The following is a 12134-nucleotide window of genomic DNA, read 5'->3' as shown; positions in this document are numbered from 1 at the left end:
CACGTCTACTCCTGCTCCCCCTCTTTGGCGCTCATAGTCGGCAGTTTTCTCATTATTACGCACACCTGTCACCATTGTTACGTGCACCTGCGCCTCATGAAACTCACCTGGACTCCATCACCTTCCTGATTATCTCCCCTATATCTGTCACTCCCCTTGGTTCTTTTTTCAGGCGTTATTGTTTCTGTTTGTGTTTCATGTCTAAACGCTACTCGTGTTTGTTATATTGTTCGTGTCACGTCCTGACCAGCAAAGGGGTCATTTGTAATTGTAGTATGGTCAGGGCGTGGCAGGGGGTGTTTGTTTGGTGTGTTTTGGGGTTTTTTGGTTCTAGGGGATTTTGGTTCTAGTTTTCTATTTCTATGTTTCTTTTTCTATGTGTGGCCAGGTATGGCTTCCAATCAGAGGCAGGTGTCTTTCGTTGTCTCTGATTGGAAGCCATACTTAAGCAGCCTGTTTTTCCTGTGTCTTTGTGGGTGGTTGCTTTCTGCATAGTCTGTGTACCTTGCAGAACTGTTGTTTGTCGGTTCATTGTTTTCGTTAGTGTTCACTTTATTAAGTAATAAAAGAAGATGAGCACTATACCCGCTGAGTTTTGGTCCCCCTTCATCGATGCCTGTGACAGTTCGATGCTCCGCTTATAATTAAATTCACCACCTGCACTTGCAAAACATTTTTCCAAAATAAAAATATATTTTAATAAAAATAAAATAAATTACAAAATAAACATTTAAACTCACCACCTGCACTTGCTTTCTGACTCCCAGCGTATACGTTTCAGAATCCTGACTCTGTGTCTATTTATATGTTTCAAGTCTGTACGCTACTCGTGTTTCTTGTTTTGTTCCATGTTCGTACATTGTTAAATTCACTCCCTGTACTTGCTTCCCGATTATTAGTGTACACGTTACAGAATAACACCTCACCAAAGGGAAGCAACAGGGGTTTATTTTTTACTGGTTACGTCGGGTCCATGGGCCGCTGCCGAAGCAACCGGGGATGCCTCAGCTAGTTCGTCAGGCTTTCAAGCCTCAGCTGGCTTGACAGGTTCTCAAGCCTCGTTTGGCTCATCAGGCTTCCATTGCCGAAGCTACCAGGGATGCCTCAGCCAGCTCGTCAGGCTTCCAAGCCTCAGCTGGCTCGTCATGTTCTCAAGCCTCGGTTGGCTCGTCAGGATCCCATGCCTCAGCCGGCTCGTCAGGCTCCCATGCCTCAGCCGGATCTACTGAATCCTGCGCCTCAGCTGGATTTGCAGGTTCCCACGCCTAAACTGATTCTACAGGTTCCCGCACCTCAGCAGAGGCGACCGGCCCGCTCCTGGTCCCCGGGACCGTCCCTCTGGTTGGCGTCCTGTGGCTGGAGCCACGCGTCAGAGAGGGGGTACTGTCACGTCTACACCCGCTCCCCCTCTCTGGTGCTCGTTGTCACCAGTTTTCTAATTATTACGCACACCTGTCACCATCGTTACGTGCACCTGAGCCTCATGTGAGTCTGGATCCAAGATGGCGTAGCAGTCGGACATGTGTTTTGTCTTGTCCTGTGTAAATATCGTTTTCTTTCATATATAATTCAGATATATTTTAATTTCACTTTCCATCTACAGACTGAACATACTCTCCTGCAACCCGCCTCACCCAATGTGGTACGGATCTGTTGTTTTTATACTTTAGAACCGGAACCCCCATCAGAAGCTAGCCAGCTAACTAGCTAGTAGCCAGTTAGCCACTGCTAGCGGTCTTCAACCGTTAACTCGGACACCAGCCAGCCTCAGATCAGTCAATACCTGCCAGTCTGCACAGCGCGATATCAACCCAGAGCATATTGGACTGCTTTATCTCGACCACATCTCCGGATTCATACCGCAAGCTCTGAACCTTTACACTGGATCATCGCAGCTAGCTAGCTGCAATCCGAGTGGCTACTCCTGGCTAACGTCTCTGGCCCGAAGCAACCACCAGTTAGCCTTGAGCTAGCCTCGAGCTAGGCCCATCTCCCGGCTAGCCGAAGAGATCCACCAGCCAATTCTTGGGCTACAATGCCTCTTTTGCCAATTGGCCTGGACCATTTACTGCCGACCTGGAGCCTCGCCAATCCATCATGACTGGTCTGCCGACGTAATCGTCCGAGGTGATTTCAACAGGCTCTTCTGTTGCGACGTTGATGTCCTAGCTGTGTCTGAATCCTGGCTAAGGAAGGCCACCAAAAATCCTGAAATTTCCATCCCCAACTACAACATTCTCAGACAAGATAGAACTGCCAAAGGGGGCGGAGTTGCAATTTACTGCAGAGATCTGTCATACTATCCAGGTCTGTGCCAAAACAATTCAAGCTTCTACCCATCTCTCCAGAAACAAGTCTCTCAACACTGCCACTTTTTATAGACCCCCCTCAGCCCCCAGCTGTGCCCTGGACACCATGTGTGAATTGATTGCCCCCCATCTATCTTCAGAGTTCGTACTGTTAGGTGACCTAAACTGGGATATGCTTAACACAACGTCCGTCCTACAATCTAACCTAGATGCCCTCAATCTCACACAAATTATCATGGAACCCATCAGGTACAACCCTAAATCCGTAACCATGGGCACCCTCTTAGATATCATCTTGACTAACTTGCCCTCTAAATATACTTCTGCAGTCTTCAACCAGGATCTCAGCGATCACTGCCTCATTGCCTGCGTCCGTAATGGGTCCACGTTCAAACAACCATCCCTCATCACTGTCAAACGCTACCTAAAACACTTTCTAACACTTTCTAATTGACCTGGCCCGGGTATACTGGAAGGATATTGACCTCATCCTGTCAGTAGAGGATGCCTAGTTGCTCTTTAAAAGTGCTTTCCACACCATCTTAAATAAGCATGCCCCATTCAAAAACTGTAGAACTAAGAACAGGTAAAGCCCTTGGTTCACCCCAGACTTGACTGCCCTTGACCAGCACAAAAACATCCTGTGGCGTTCTGCATTAGCATTGAATAGCCCCCGCGATGTGCAACTTTTCAGGGAAGTCAGGAACCAATCTACACAGTCAGTTATGAAAGCTAAGGCTAGCTTTTTCAAACAGAAATTGACATCCTGTAGCACTAATTCCCAAAAGTTTTGGGACACTGTAAAGTCCATGGAGAATGACAGAACCTCCTCCCATGCTTTCCACCTGGCTACCCCGACCAACAGCTCTGCAGCAACTTGTCCAAGCCCCCCCCCCCCCCCCCCCCCGCTTCTCCTTCACCCAAATCCAGACAGCTGATGTTCTGAAAGAGCTGCAAAATCAGGATCCCTACAAATCAGCTGGGCTAGACAATCTGGACCCTCTCTTTCTAAAATGATCCACCGAAATCGTTGAAACCCAATTACTAGCCTGTTCAACCTCCCACCGTACCTTCTCCACCTCAGCCACGCTCAAGGTCCTAAATGATATAATAACCGCCATCGATAAAAGACAGTACTGTGCAGCCGTCTTTATCAACCTGGCTAAGGCTTTCGACTCTCAATCACCACATTCTTATCGGCAGACCCAATAGCCTTGGTTTCTCAAATGACTGCCTCGCCTGGTTCACCAACTACTTCTCAGATAGAGTTCAGTGTGTCAAATCAGAGGGCCTGTTGTCCGGACCTCTGGCAGTCTCTACGGCGGTGCCACGGAGTTCAATTCTCGGGCCGACTCTTTTCTCTGTATATATCAATGATGTTGCTTTTGCTGCTGGTGATTCTCTGATCCACCTCTACGCAGACGACACCATTCTGTACACATCTGGCCCTTCTTTGGACACAAACCTCCAAACGAGCTTCAATGCCATACAACTCTCCTTCCGTGGCTTCCAACTGCTTTTAAATGCAAGTAAAACCAAATGCATGCTCTTCAACCGATTGCAGCCCGCACCCGCCCGGTCTAGTATCACTACTCTGGACGGTTCTGACTCACATTAAGCAACTCCAATCCAAAATTAAATCTATAATCGGCTTCCTATTTCAAGTCAAAGCCTCCTTGACTGCCAAACATACCCTCGTAAAACTGTCTATCCTACCGATCCTTGACTTCGACGATGTAATTTATAAAATAGCCTCCAACACCCTACTTAGCAAACTGGATGCAGTCTATCAAAGTGCCATTCATTTTGTCACCAAAGCCCCATATACTACCCACCACTGCGATCTGTATGCTCTCGTTAGCTGGCCCTCGCTACATATTCGTCGCCAAACCCACTGTCTCCAGGTCATCTATAAGTCTTTGCTAGGTAAAGCCCCGCCTTATCTCATCTGGTCACCATAGCAACACCCACCCATAGCACATGCTCCAGCAAGTATATTTCACTGGTCATCCCCAAAGCCAACACTTCCTTTGGCCGCCTTTCCTTGACTGGAACAAATTGCAAAAATAATTGAAGCTGAAGACTTCTATCTCCCTCTCTAACACCCCAGTATCTCTACTTGCACATCATCATCTGCACATCTATCACTCCAGTGTTAATGATAAATTGTAACTATTTCGCCTCTATGGCCTATTTATTGCCTTACCTCCCTACTCTCCTACATCTAAATGCATGCTCTTCAACCAATTGCTGCCTGAACCCGCCCGCCCACCTAGCATCACTACTCTGGACGGTTCTGACTTAGAATATGTGGACAAATACATAGGTGTCTGGTTAGACTAAAGTCTCCTTCCAGACTCACATTAAGCAACTCCAATCCAAAATTAAATCTAGAATCGGCTTCCTATTTCAAGTCAAAGCCTCCTTGACTCATGCTGCCAAACATACCCTCGTAAAACTGACCATCCTACTAATCCTTGACTTCGGCGATGCCATTTACAAAATAGCCTCCCACACTCTACTCAGCAAACTGGATGCAGTCTCACAGTGCCAGCCGTTTTGTCACCAAAGCCCCATATACTACCCACCACTGCGACCTGTATGCTCTCGTTGGCTGGCCCTCGCTACATATTCGTCGCCAAACCCACTGGCTCCAGGTCATCTAAGTCTTTGCTAGGTAATGCCCCGCCTTACCTTAGCTCACTGGTCACCATAGCAACACCCACCCGCAGCACGCGCTCCAGCGGATATATTTCACTGGTCATCCCCAGAGCCAACACCTGCTTACCGATCACTGTACCTGTACACAGCCAATCTGTAAATAGCCAACCCGACTACCTCATCCCCATATTATTACTTACCCTCTTGCTCTTTTGCACCCCAGTATCTCTACTTGCACATCATCATCTGCACATCTATCACTCCAGTGTTAATGCTAAATTGTAATTATTTCGCCTCTATGGCCTATTTGTTGCCTTACCACCCTAATCTTCTACATTTACACACACTGTACATAGATTTTTTCTATTGTGTTATTGACTGTACTTTTGTTTATATGTAACTCTGTGTTGTTGTTTTCGTCGCACTGCTTTGCTTTATCTTTGCCAGTTTTCTAGCCAACACTTCCTTTGACTGCCTTTCCTTCCAGTTTTCTGCTGCCAATGACTAGAACGAATTGCAAAAATCATTGAAGCTGGAGACTTATCTCCCTCTCTAACTTTAAGCATCAGCTGTCAGAGCAGTTTACCCATCACTGTACCTGTACACAGCACACCCACCTACCTCATCCCCATGTTATTACTTACCCTCTTGCTCTTTTGCACCCCAGAATCTCTACTTGCACATCATCTGCACATCTATCACTCCAGTATTAATGCTAAATTGTAATTATTTCGCCTCTATGGCCTATTTATGGCCTATTTATTGCCTACCTCCCTACTCTTTGCACACAATGTACATAGATTTAAAAAAAAAATTATATTGTGTTATTGTCATGGACGTCGTAAGGATTGGACCAAGGCGCAGCGGGTAAAGTGCTCATCTTCTTAATTTATTAAAGAACACTCAAAACAAAATAAACAAATGAAGATAACAGTTCCATAAGGCTCCCAGGCTATGCAGAAAATAACCACCCACAAAACACAAGTGAAAACAAACCCAACTAAATATGGCCTCCAATTAGAGACAACGACAACCAGCTGCCTCTAATTGGAGGTCATTGCCGAAAACCCAACATAGAAATAGAAAATATAGAACATAAACCAAAAACAGCAAAACACACAAAACAAACACCCCCTGCCACGCCCTGACCAAACTACAATGACAAATAACCCCTTTAATTGGTCAGGACGTGACAGTTATTGACTGTATGGTTGTTTATGTGTAACTCTGTGTTGTTTTTGTCGCACTGCTTTGCTTTATCTTGGCCAGGTCGCAGTTGTTAATGAGAACTTGTTCTCAACTGGCCTACCTGGTTATATAAAGGTGAAATTTTAAATAAATATTTTTCTTTTAATTGATGGACGTCTATGGGAACGCAGGAGTGAGAGGAGGTCTGGCCTAGGGCACACTAGTTCATCTGGAATGGCTCGCTCACCTTCGAAGGAATCCGGAAGTCCCCGAAGGCTGTTTTTCTGAGAGGATCCAAAGCCACCCGAGCTCCCTCGAGAATCATCGGCGACGGGTGAGTCAGATACTCCGGAACCTATGCAACTGGGCAGAGCTAGATTATTGCCTAGGGACCGTTCACATAGGCTAAATTCCAACAGTTGTCTGTACTGTGGGGCTGCGGGACATTATATAGCCACCTGCCCGGTTAAGAGACCTATTTCTGTAGTTGGTACAAGTACTCTGGTGAGCCAGACTGGGAATCCTCTAAATCCCATCAACTGCACTCCATTTTTGTGATACTGCTCTTGGGAGACCAGTCTAAATCTCTCCGGGTGCTCATTGACTCTGGGCCGGATGAGAGTTTTATGGATGCTACCCTAGTTTCTGAATTCGGTTTCCCCACTCAACTCCTCTCTGTTCCCATGGACGCTAGAGCACTGGACTGGCGCTCCATTGGTAGTTGGTAGCACTGTTCCAGTTAAATTGCGGGTTGCAGGAAATCACAGGGAGGCTATACAACTTCTCCTCAGTGAGTCTCCACATGTTCTTGTTTTGGGATTTTCTTGGCTCAAGAAACACAACCCGTTATTGATTGGACCACAAGTTCACACCTGGGTTGGAGTCCGTTCTGCCATTCCCATTGCCTCAAAGCAGCGCAGCCTTCCCCGAGACGGCCTCCTCAGGGCTTAAGTCAAGTCTCAGATTTCTCTGCTGTCCCCACAGAGTACCACGACCTCCTGAAAGTCTTCAGCAAGGCACGGGCTACTTCTCTTCCCCCGCACCATCCTTATGATTGTGCCATTGATCTCCTCTCAGGCACCACGCTGCCTCGTGGTAGGATATATTCTCTATCTGGGCCGGAGACCAAGGTCATGGAGGAGTACATAGAGGAGTCTCTGGCTACTGGGGCCATCCGTCCGTCTGCATCTCCTACCAGCGCAGGGTTTGTCTTTGTGGAGAAGAGGGACAAGGCCCTGCGTCCGTGCATTGACTACCGGCGTCTGAATGACATTACAGTCAAGAATCGTTACCCCCTACCACTCCTCTCCTCTGCTTGTGAACCTCTCCAGGGGGCCACCATTTTTTCCAAGCTGGACCTTTGGAATGCCTACCACCTGGTTCGAATACGCAAAGGAGATGAGTGGAAGACAGCCTTCAACACAGCCAGCGTGTCACGTCCTGGCCAGTATAAGGGTTAATTAGTATTGTAGTTTGGTCAGGACGTGGCAGAGGGTATTTGTTTTATGTGGTTCTGGGTGTTGTATGAGTTAGGAGGGCATTTGATTTAGTATTCCGGGGTTTTGGGCACTGGGTGAGTTTCATGAATTCTATGTTGAGTCTAGTGTGTCTGTTTCTATGTTTGGATTCATTGGGGTTGGGACTCTCAATTGAAGGCAGGTGTTGCCTATTTGCCTTTGATTGAGAGTCCCATATATGTGGGTGTGTTTGTGTTTGTCTTTTGTGGGAATTTGTTCTGTGTTTCGCCTTGTGCCTTACCAGACTGTTTTTGTTGATCGTTCGTGTTTTTGTTATTTTTGTACGTTCATTTTGATAGTTAATAAAAGTCAAGATGAGCCTGCACATACCTGCTGCGTTTTGGTCCTCCATCACCGACGACAACCGTGACAGAATCTCCCACCAAACCAGGACCAAGCAGCAGAAGAAGGAGCAGTGGGATTTTGAGTTGGACTATGGTGAGAGATGGACTTGGGAGGAGATCTTGAAGGGAGAAGGCTCCTACACTTGGGAGGAGATCCAAGCCGGAAAAGATCGCCTTCCATGGGGACAGGTGGTAAGAGAGACAGAGGAAAGGCGAAAGGCTGGTATGGACCGGGAACGTTTCCGAGGTACACGACTAGCGTTGAAGCTCGAGAGGCACCCCCAAGAAATTTTTTGGGGGGGGCACATGGGTAGTTTGGCTAGGCGTAGGAAGAGCCGGAAGCCAGCTACCCGTGGTTATATGGAGGAGCGTATGGGGTGGAGAGCGCTATGTTTCGCTGAGGAGCGCACTATCTCACCCATACGCACGCACAGTCCGGTTCGAGTTATTCCAGCCCCTCGCAGGTGCCGTCCTAGAGCGGGCATCCAACCTGGTAGGAGGATGCCTGCGCAGCGCATCTGGTCGCCGGTACGCCTCCGAGGACCAGGCTACCCAACTCCCGCTCTACGCACGGCTACCATCAGGCCCCTGCACAGCCCAGTCTGCCCTGTACGAGCACCCCGCTCGTACAGGGCTACTAGTTCCATCCAGCCAAGGCGGGTTGTGCAGGAGGTAAGATCTAGACCGGCTGTGCGCCTCCATAGCCCTGGGTTTCCAGCTCCTGTCTCTCGTGCGGACCCGGAAGTGCGTCAACCCAGTCCGACTCGTCCTGTTCCCGCTCCCCGCACTAGCCTTCAAGTGCGTAAACCCAGCCCCGCCAGTCAACAGTCGTCGGAGCTGCCCGCCAGTCAACAGTCGTCGGAGCTGCCCGCCAGTCAACAGTCGTCGGAGCTGCCCGCCAGTCAACAGTCGCCGGAATGGCCAGACTGCGCTGAACTGCCGGAGTGGCCAGACTGCGCTGAACTGCCGGAGTGGCCAGACTGCCCTGAACTGCCGGAGTGGCCAGACTGCCCTGAACTGCCGGAGTGGCCAGACTGCCCTGAACTGCCGGAGTGGCCAGACTGCCCTGAACTGCCGGAGTGGCCAGACTGCCCTGAACTGCCGGAGTGGCCAGACTGCCCTGAACTGCCGGAGTGGCCAGACTGCCCAGACTGTCCCGAGTGGCCAGACTGCCCAGACTGTCCCGAGTGGCCAGACTGCCCAGACTGTCCCGAGTTGCCAGACTGCCCAGACTGTCCCGAGTTGCCAGACTGCCCAGACTGTCCCGAGTTGCCAGACTGCCCAGACTGTCCCGAGTTGCCAGACTGTCCCGAGCTGCCAGACTGCCCAGACTGTCCCAAGCTGCCAGACTGCCCAGACTGCCCCGAGCTGCCAGACTGCACCGAGCTGCCAGACTGCCCCGAGCGGCCAGACTGGCCAGACTGCCCCGAACTGCCAGAGTGGCCTGACTGCCTGGAACGGCGAGAACCGGAGCCACCTCCTGATATAGGTGGGTTGGGGAGGGGGGGTGTAGCACAGTGCCGTCGTTGACGGCAGCCACCCTCCCTTCCCTCCCTTTAGTAAGGGGGAATTTTTTGTTGTTGTTGTTGTTGTTTGGGGTTGTTGTTTTTTTGTTTTTAAGGTGCTTCCGGGGTTAGCACCTTTAAGGGGGGGGTACTGTCACGTCCTGGCCAGTATAAGGGTTAATTAGTATTGTAGTTTGGTCAGGACGTGGCAGAGGGTATTTGTTTTATGTGGTTCTGGGTGTTGTATGAGTTAGGAGGGCATTTGATTTAGTATTCCGGGGTTTTGGGCACTGGGTGAGTTTCATGAATTCTATGTTGAGTCTAGTGTGTCTGTTTCTATGTTTGGATTCATTGGGGTTGGGACTCTCAATTGAAGGCAGGTGTTGTCTATTTGCCTTTGATTGAGAGTCCCATATATGTGGGTGTGTTTGTGTTTGTCTTTTGTGGGAGATTGTTCTGTGTTTCGCCTTGTGCCTTACCAGACTGTTTTTGTTGATCGTTCGTGTTTTTGTTATTTTTGTACGTTCATTTTGATAGTTAATAAAAGTCAAGATGAGCCTGCACATACTTGCTGCGTTTTGGTCCTCCATCACCGACGACAACCGTGACACAGCGGACATTATGAGTGGACTCACGCTGTCTTCCAGGCTCTAGTTGTCACGACTTCCACCGAAGTCGGTTCCTCTCCTTGATCTGGCGGCGGTCGGCGTCACCGGTCTTCTAGCCATCGTCGATCCACTTTTCATTTTCCATTTGTCTTGTTTTCCTACACACCTGTTCTCATTTCCCTCATTAAGTGTTGTGTATTTAACCCTCTGTTCCCCCCATGTCTTTGTGCGGAATTGCTTGTTGTAAGTGCTTGTGCACATGTTTACTGGTGCGCGATGGGTTTTGTACCCATGTTAGTTATTCTTTATGTTGGTTTTGCAATTAAACTGCTCCGGCTATTACCAAGTTCTGCTCTCCTGCATCTGACTTCCCTGCCACCAGTTACGCACCCCTTGACACTAGTAAACGATGTGCTCCGGGACATGCTAAACCGTTTTGTGTTTGTCTACCTTGACGACATCCTGTTTTTTTCCTGGTCTGCCCAGGAACATGTTCTTCATGTCAGACATGTCCTTCAGCGCCTCGTGGAGAACCAATTGTTCGTAAAATCCAAGAAGTGTGAGTTCCACCGCTCTACCATCTCCTTTCTGGGATATGTCATCAAGGGTAATGTTCAGATGGATCCTGGAAAGGTGAAAGCAGTGGTGGATTGGCCTCAACCTATGTCCAGGGTGCAGTTCCAACATTTCCTGGGTTTTGCTAACTTCTACCGCCGTTTCATTTGGGGTTTCAGCACCCTGGCGGGCCCCCTCTCTGCACTCACCTTTCCCAAAGTACCGTTTACATGGTCTCCAGCTGTTGACAGAGCCTTTGTGGACCTGACGCATCGGTTCACCACCGCACCCATCCAGACCCGTCCCGTCAATTTGTGGTAGAGATTGATGCTTCTGATGTTGGAGTGGGGGCCATCCTGTCCCAGCAATCTGCCCAGGCCAAAAGCTTCATCCCTGTGCCTTCCTGTCCCATCATCTCAATCCTGCAGAGAGGAACTACGATGTAGGCAACTACTGGCGGTCAAGATGGCATTGGAAGAGTGGAGGCACTGGCTGGAAAGAGCAGAACAGCCATTCCTGGTCTGGACCGACCATAAAAATGTGGAATATCTCCATACAGCCAAGCGCCTTAACTCCAGGCTGGCCCAGTGGGCTCTCTTGTTTACAAGATTTAACTTCACCATTTCGTACTGACCAGGTCCAAGAATGTGAAGCCTGACGCCATCTCCTGCCTATACAGTTCCTCTGCCATACCCTCAGTCTCCAAAACCAAACTCCCTACCTCATGCCTTGCAGCCTCAGTGGGTTGGGGTATTGAGACCCTGGTTCGCAAGGCACAACGTTCCCAGCCTGGACCTGAAGGGGGCCCCGGCTAACCTGCTGTTTGTCCCTAACTCAGTCCGGTCCTGGAATGGGCTCATTCCTCCTGACTGACCTGTCATCCCGGTTTCCTCCGTACCATAGCATTCCTCTGACAACGTTTCTGGTGGCCCACAATGGTTTCTGACGTCTCTGCCTTTGTCGCCGCGTGCACGATCTGTGCCCAGAACAAGACTCCACGGCAAGCTCCTTCTGGCCTTCTTCAGCCACTACCGGTCCCGCATCGTCCCTGGTCTCATATCTCTCTGGACTTTGTCACTGGGCTTCCCCCGTCTGATTGCAACACCATCATTCTGACAGTGGTGGATTGGTTCTCAAAGCCCGCTCATCTCATCCCTCTCCCCAAACTTCCGTCTGCCAAGGAAACGACCCAGCTCATGGTACAGCACATCTTCAGGATCCATGGACCCCCGGTGAATATGGTTTCTGTCCGGGGGTCCTCAGTTCTGGAAGGCATTCTGCAGCCTTATTGGGGTGTCGGCCAGCGTATCCTCCGGATTCCATCCTCAGTCGAACGGCCAGTCGGAGCGAGCTAACCAGGACCTGGAGACCACCATAAGATGCCTGGTCTCAACCAACCCCACTACCTGGAGCCGACACCTGGTCTGGGTGGAGTATGCCCGGAACA

Source organism: Salmo trutta, chromosome 10 (genome assembly GCF_901001165.1).
Source record: "Salmo trutta chromosome 10, fSalTru1.1, whole genome shotgun sequence".
NCBI classification, from domain to species: domain Eukaryota; kingdom Metazoa; phylum Chordata; class Actinopteri; order Salmoniformes; family Salmonidae; genus Salmo; species Salmo trutta.
The sequence above is the reverse complement of the archived record's forward strand: the minus strand, read 5'-3'. Positions refer to the sequence as shown.